Source organism: Tamandua tetradactyla, chromosome 5 (genome assembly GCF_023851605.1).
Source record: "Tamandua tetradactyla isolate mTamTet1 chromosome 5, mTamTet1.pri, whole genome shotgun sequence".
NCBI lineage: Eukaryota > Metazoa > Chordata > Mammalia > Pilosa > Myrmecophagidae > Tamandua > Tamandua tetradactyla.
Window position 1 is genome coordinate 142,740,993 of NC_135331.1, and position 7,470 is coordinate 142,748,462.

A 7,470-nucleotide genomic window follows, 5' to 3' on the forward strand; every position below is an offset into this window, starting at 1 on the left:
TTATCTATTATAGATCTAATATCTAAGATAAGGTGTTCATATCCACTAACATTTTCTACATTGTCTTATACCTGGGCCAATTCATGTTGTATTTGGCCAATAAACTATAGCAGTTAAAAAGAAATCCTTTGTTTTGTAGGAATTCCTCAATTTATTCAAACTAAAATACAGAATTTTTAACATGACACATCACGTACAAGGTTTTTACCTTTATAATTTAAGCAAATTGTTAATAACTTGACTCTAGGGTACTGTTAAAAGAAACGTTTTGAATTTTATTGATACATTAATGTACATTTAATGTGATGTCTCTCCGTGTCTGTCAAAGGAAGTGTTTTTTCTTATTTTCATTGCCAGTTGCTGAAATACAACCTCACGTTTGAGCCCTAGAAAAGATAAAACATTTGAGATTTACCATGACTGTCAACCTTAGAACATTTAAAAAAATGTGTTTAAATGTATTGCCCTTGTAATCATGTATCTCAGAAGCCAGATCCGTATAGCTTTTTTCAACAGAAATTCAGGTTCGGGATAGGATCATCATAGATAAGACCAAGGACAATAATTCCTAAGCAAGCAACCTTTAGTCACTGAAATGCTTACCTTAGGAACTTCACAATCAGCTGGCCCCTCAATGGACAACAATCCTTCACTGTTAGCAGAAAAAAGACAACCTATTTTAAGTTAGTAGTTTCAACCCCAGATGGCTTATAAGCTAGCAAAGCCGTTAATTATATAAGGAATACCCACAAAGAAATTTTCTGAGCATTGGTCTTATCTCAGAAGCCGAATCCGTAGTAATTTTTTCTTCAGGCAATCAGTTTCGGGATAGGTTACATCATTGAGCAGACCAATCACATGCGTACATATTAAGCAACTCCACTGACATTTACCCTAAACCAAAGCCACGGTGAAATCTCACAATATTAGAAATACTTACTTCAAAATGAAGCTGTTAATAAGTTTCATTAGACTTCAATAGTTTCATTAGATATCAGCCAAGGATGCTGCAGTTCAAACGACAAAAAACCATTTAGTTTATATATGGTTTATGCATACACATGCTCAATTGTAAAAGTCAGTTCAACACACACCTTTTTAAATTGTCAGCTCTTAACGACCTAGTTTCCCCGCGGTTTTGTATCTACAAATTGAAGCAAACTTCAGAAGATTCATCATTTTCCATTCCTGGAAATCAACACATTCCTCATTTAGTTAAAAACAACAACAGCAAAACACAATAATCTCACCAGCCCTCTAAAACCTTACCTTAGCATGGCACACACCAGCTCCGATATATCGCTGATAGTGCGCCTAAGGAGGAGCGGTACTTAAAATTGTATCTTTTAAAATAAAGTTTCATCTCCAGGCTCCTTCAGTAATCTGAATTGCACTCGAACGCCGGCTGGGCATAATACAGAGCATATTCTCAAGTATGGTTCGTGTTACGTATTTTAAAAAATCCACCCGTTCTATTTGAAAAGTACTCGCTGTATTAATAATGGTTCATTGACTCCCAAAGCTTGGAAAAGGGCTCTCCCGTCGCCGTTCTGGTTTATCCGGCTGCTCGAGACCAGCACACAGTTCTCGCGCGCGGCGCCCGCAGTAGATCAGCTGCCACCTCATATCTAAGCCGGAAGCCAGCAGCTTTGACTCGAGGCACATGGCAGTCTGGGTACATGTCTATCACGTGAAAAAGAATATGCTGCTTTTAGCGCAAACCTCTAAAATGGCCTCACAGTACAGCAGACACCCAACCACATGCGAGTCACCTTCCCTCGTTCGGTTATTCGCCCACGATGTCCACTCACCTGTAAGCAGAGAAAGAACCGCCAATTCCCGACGTAAAAGACCGAGCAAGCCGGCCAGCAGCTCCCTATATAGCCTCTGCCGAGTCAGAACGAGGTCGCACCTCCCTCTCGCAACTATTGGACGCAGGAGGGCCGGGGGCGGGGCCGTTTCCAGGGGCGAGCAAGCGGGAGCGCGCGCGGCGATTCTTTCCTTCAGCGCCCCTTCCGCACGCTGTCGTGCCGGAGCGTGCTGCGCCGGACTCCCTGTCGGCTGCGCGCGCGCGCCGGCGTGCTGCCGTCGGTCGTTTCTCAGTCTGGCTGGTTACCCATCTCTACGTGGCGTGGGAGTGGCGCCAGAATTCAAACTGACAGCTGTAGTTGGAGGCTATGCTGCCGCCTGGCTCGAGCCAAGTCCGCCAAGAACAGATTGGGCGACCCGGCGGCCGGCGTGCACCTGAGTTTCGTCCTGCAGTGCGGCCTCAGTTTAGGAGCGATTAGAGAAGCCGTTGTAGTTGACTGGCGCCAGTGGGGAGTTGACATCTAGCGGCCGCTCCAGAAACTTCGGGAGGGCACTGGCTGCAACTCGCCGGGAAAGTGAAGGTGGCTGGCAGAAGTGCTCAAGTGAACAGTGTGCGAAAGTGCGGAGTTTAGCCTCCTGCCCACAGCGAGAGTAATTAGACTCTCGGGAGGGTCGCCCCGCAATGCAGCAGGCCCCCCGGAACCGTGGACGGGCAGCAAGGCCTAACGGGGCCCACCGCACCCCCCCCCCCCAAGTCCTGTTCACCAATGTTTCGTTGTGCCGAGCAACTTTCCAAGCGCTCTGTAATCATCCTAATCATCCTATATAATTCTCACTAAGACAGCACACATTCCACTTAGCAGAAGAGGAAACAGGCCTACATCAGTTGAGTAATTTACTTAAGGTCACAAACAAAAATTTGCTATTTTTGATTTATTTCTACTAAATCAGTTATGAGTGCACGAGAAGGATTTACCTGAGAAGTATCCTAAAATAGTTTGTCCAAATGACAAACTTAAAAAATTCAAAAGCAGAATTTGCAGAAAAGCAGGTGGTTCTGTGGCAGAGTTCTCACCCGCCATGACGGAGACCCGGGTTCATTTCCCTGTGCCTGCCTGTGCAGAAGAAGAAAAAAAAAATCAAAAGCAATGATTGTCTTCATTTGCGTGTGAGTGGATATATGTATATGCACACACACACATATATAAATACATGTCATTTCAATGTTTCCGCATTTGAAAATTCAGGTCTGGGTTTCTTTACACTGTAGAACTTAATAATTAGAATAATTTATGTGTTTACTTATTGTTTTTCTTCTTACTAGAATGCAGGGAAAACGTCTGGTTTTATGCACTCATATTTCTCTTTGGTTAGAACAGTGTATGGCTTGAAGTAGGTTGTCAGTTGTTGCTGGCTGAATGAATGGATGAATCTATGCAGGGGCCTTTTAGAAAATTAGGATGAAGACCACAAATGTAATAGTGAAAAGCAAATTTCTGAAGCAGGAACCATATGAAGAATTTATGTGGCTGAGAATTATATAGGCTTTTTTTATATTGCTTTGTAATGTACAGTGTATATTTGTATATTGTATATTGCTCTTAGTAAAATTTGTATATTGCTCTTAGTAAAAGAAATAGTACAGAAGGATATAAAAAGCAAAGTAAAAATTCTCCCCACACCTATAGAAATCTCCCCAGTTTTATTCTCCGGTAGTAACCACTATTAACTTTTTTGAAACTTTCTGTGCATATACAAATATATGTACATTTTTTTTTTTACAAAGAAGTGGGATTTACATACTCTTTTTCCAATTTGCTTCCCCCCCCTTACAAATATTGTAGACATTTTTCCATATCAGAACATATAGAAGACCTTATTCTTTTTCAGAGGTTGTATAGTATTCAGTCAGATATTTAATAATTTATTTAATCAGTTTCCAAATTTTCACTTTTTCAAAAAGTGCTGAAATAAACTTTAGTTATATCATAGTGGGCTTGTGAGAATTCTGCAAGATCAATTCGTGAAAGTGGGTCAAAGATTATATGCACTTAAATTTGTGATAGATATTACCTAATTGTTCCCACCTTCTTCCAACCCCCCCCACAAGAAGGTTCTGTGTTACGATTTTATTTTGCAGTGTATTTTGCTAATTGAAAAACAATAGGTTTGCCATATAGGGTGATAACTACTATATAATTGAAATCGAGAACTATTACTCTCTTTGTTATCTTTGAATCAATGTGTGCTGTGTTGAAGACTCAATATTACCTGGTCAAAAGGGATATAAAACAATGATTCTCAACCCTGATTTATCAATTATATTACCTAGAAGCTAAAAATGGAAAGATTTGGGAGCCAAAACCTAGAACTACTAAAGAAAAATCCCCCAAAGTCTATGTGAATAGTGTCTCGTAGTTTTGATTTGTCTTTCCTTAATGATCATTGATGTTGGACATCTTTTATGCATTTGTTAATCATTTGTTTATCTTTTTTGGTGAAATATCTATTTGAGTTCTTGCCTACCTTTAAATTGTTTTGTTGTTGTTGTTGGGTCACAGGAGTTCTTTATTACTTTTGATTTATAAATGAGTAGCTCCAACAGAAGGAATGTAAGAAGAAATTAATCCAGAGCCTGATCATTGACAACATGGCCCTCCAGTGAACATGTAGAATAACTGTGAAGCTACTATACAACTCTAAGGATGTGGATCTCTTTAAGAAAAACAAAATAAAGGATGAAGCCATCTGTCATTGCTCCCACACTTAAAACATCAAACAAATGGCCACCAAAAGAGTGGAAGTGTTTTAAGAAAGACCATATGAAGATCAGTACTGAAATTAAAAGTGTCTTTGAAGAATTCAGCATACTGAAAATAATTCTCATATTAAGTAACAAACTTCCAGATGAGATCATTTTAATTTTTTTTTTTTTAATGCAATGTTCATTGAGCCCCTGGTTCCTGCAGTGTGTTTCAGGGAAGACATATGAATACATAAAATTACTTGTCCCTCCTAAAAGAGTTTATAGTTTAGTAAGATGTGACAGATATCCCCAAAGATGGCTGCCAACAGTCCTTCCGCTCTTTGTATGCACATAGTGGCCTTCCATTCAAGAAGTGGAGTCTATTTCCCTACCCCTTGAATCTAATCTGAATCTGTGACTTCTCTTGATCAATAGAATGTGGCAAAGTTACATTCTGAGACTTCTGAATCTAGGTCTTAAGAGATCTTCTAGTTTCCACTTTCACATTGAATAGAAACTTACCCACCATTTAAGAAGATTTTGTAGGTACCATATCCTTTGTTGGGGGCGGGGGGGGGGCATACCCTTCAGGACTATCCTGGCTCTGACCTTCATATACACCACCGGTTCTGAAAAACTGTTGTTTCAGCCTCAGTGTGGTTGTCTGGGTGGAATCTGTATTAGACTTGAATCCAGATACCCTCATAGTACCGACCCAAGGAGCTCTATTATGTTACTGTACCTGTCTAGTCACTGGTTCTCTCTTCCTGTTTTCTAGCCCACAAGGTTTTGTTGTATCTCTAAACTGTTTGTAATAATGCTTCTTGCCACCTAGCACCAGAAGTCTGGTACTTGCCACCACAAGGACCTTTCCAATTACTCCTTGCACATGCATTTTGTGGAGGGGCAGGAAGGAGGTAGCACTTTTCAATGTGCTTGTCCTGGAAGGGGTACATTTACTTTGGATTTCATCTGATTTTGCCCTTTTTTCCTCCAACTTTCTTGAATGACCTATTTTTGGACTATATCAAGTTGACCAGAGCCACATGCTTTTAAGAGTTTCCCAGGGATTACTCTGAAAGACATGGAGACAACTAAGAGGTGGTGATTCTATATTTTGAATCTACCTGTGGGCAGTGGGCAGTGTCTTGGTGGAATGGAATCCTGGAATTTTTTCTTCTCTCTTTACTCCCTGTCTCTTTTCACATTTGCAGATGCCAAAATAATTTTCAGTTCTCCCTTTCATGTCACATATTGGCTGGTTAGTTATATAGCAAACTCCTTTTCACCTGAATCAGTCTGATATAGCTCACCTATGCTTCCACATAAATTGCACTGTATTTGTCCGAACATCCTCAAAGAAGCAGAAAATGATCGGAAATCACTTCCATATTTCAGCTCATGATTCGGAAAGGCAGAATGGCTACCCCTGCCAAAGTTTGCTTACCTCTTCAACAGTGCGTCGCCTTAGGACTAAAAAGTACTTCTGCCCCTCCAAGAACTTCTCCATTTCCTTTTTGGGGTTTTACCATAATCTCCCTAGTTTTTGGGTCTCCTGTTTTTGGTGTTGTACAAATGATAGAAGAGATGTTCCCTCTAGTTCCTCTCTGGCCCATCATAACCTGCTATCTTGGGGCAGTCTTTCATGTATCACATGTTACCCTTCCCAACTTGGTCTCCTGTAACACGCTGTTTCCTTGTGGAGCCTTCACCACAATCCCGAACTCTGGTTATTTGTGCATTTCTCTTGTCATTTCTGTACATTACTTATATTCGTTTTGGGTTTGGTGGTGGTGGTGGGGCAATTTTAAGCACGCTCAGTGGCAGATCCCCTCCAGTTTCAGTTCACTGTTAAATTTATCCAAAAGCAACTTCATTAGAGATTTTCTTGACATAAAGTCCTTTTACAGAAGCTGAACCCTCTCCACGTGTGGTAGAATGTGCTCTTCTATAACTACTTCTCAGTAATGCATGTTCTCTGCTTAAGTCTTCTTTTATGTATGAAAATGATGCTGCTGATCTACTACTAATAGGAAATGCATTTAGGACTTTTTCCTTGAGCAGTAAACTGACTTTGAGGGATGTGATTTGTGGCTATGGAAATTTTTTACTCTATAATGCGGGCTATCTTTAGAGGGAGTGCTTTCTTTTAACTTGCCTAGGTGGTGGAATATATTAGATCTACCTTGCTGTGATTCCAACTAATAGATATACATAGGATATTATTCATTCTTTCATTAAGCTTATTTTCCCTTGATTTCAGAGGTAAAAGAACCAACAGGAAGTTAGGACTAGGTGAGGTAAGAAAAGGTGCATCCTCCTCAGCTCTAAATTCATTCTCCCTAGAGAACAATGACTAATCATTGACTTTCTCCCACCTTAGGATGAGTTTATTTCTGAAAGTAACTGCATTTCTCTAGCATTTATCAATGCAAGAAAAGGGAGGATAGGCACTTAAATCTCTATGGTAGAAAGGAGGAGGTTGGGAATTGTATTTACTGGGGTTGTTTTGGTCAATATGGCCAGTAGTGGTGAGCACCTACCCCAACGAACAAATATGAGTGCTCTCCTTTGTAAGACTATAGTCATTGTGTGTCATTACTAGATTGGGGGATGGGATGGAGAAAATCTTACAGTTGCAAAAACACCCTTTAATCTTAAAATGTTTGCTCTGATTCCCTGTTCTAGATTTTTGCATCAAGGGGCAATTATGTTCTGCTTCATTTTTTTTTTTAACAAAGATAGATAAAGTAATTTAATTTTGGCAAAGGACTTCAATAGACAATTATCCAAAGAAGATACACCAACAGCCTTCCACAGTAGTTGTATCATTTGACATTCCCACCAACAGTGGATAAGTGTGCCTCTTTCTCTACATCCTCTCCAGCGCTTATCGTTTTCTGTTTTATTGATAA

General features: G+C 40.2%; 1 long non-coding RNA gene and 2 other non-coding genes across 4 annotated transcripts; all 3 read right to left on the reverse strand.

Annotated features, from left to right (window-relative positions):
* Positions 1 to 254: 254 nt before the first annotated feature.
* Positions 255 to 1,903, reverse strand: LOC143682784 (uncharacterized). 2 transcript variants are annotated; one of them, XR_013175277.1, is made up of 6 exons: positions 1,812 to 1,903; positions 1,270 to 1,683; positions 1,095 to 1,188; positions 941 to 1,007; positions 604 to 652; positions 255 to 386 (listed from the first exon to the last, which is right to left on the reverse strand). It is a non-coding gene; the product is annotated as an uncharacterized LOC143682784 (long non-coding RNA). The 2 variants fall into 2 exon arrangements; XR_013175278.1 differs by having other exon boundaries at positions 604 to 674.
* LOC143685435 (small nucleolar RNA SNORD50) lies at positions 480 to 549 on the reverse strand. The gene has a single exon (XR_013176660.1). It is a non-coding gene; the product is annotated as a small nucleolar RNA SNORD50 (small nucleolar RNA).
* LOC143685436 (small nucleolar RNA SNORD50) lies at positions 777 to 847 on the reverse strand. Its single transcript, XR_013176661.1, has one exon. It is a non-coding gene; the product is annotated as a small nucleolar RNA SNORD50 (small nucleolar RNA).
* Positions 1,904 to 7,470: the final 5,567 nt, after the last annotated feature.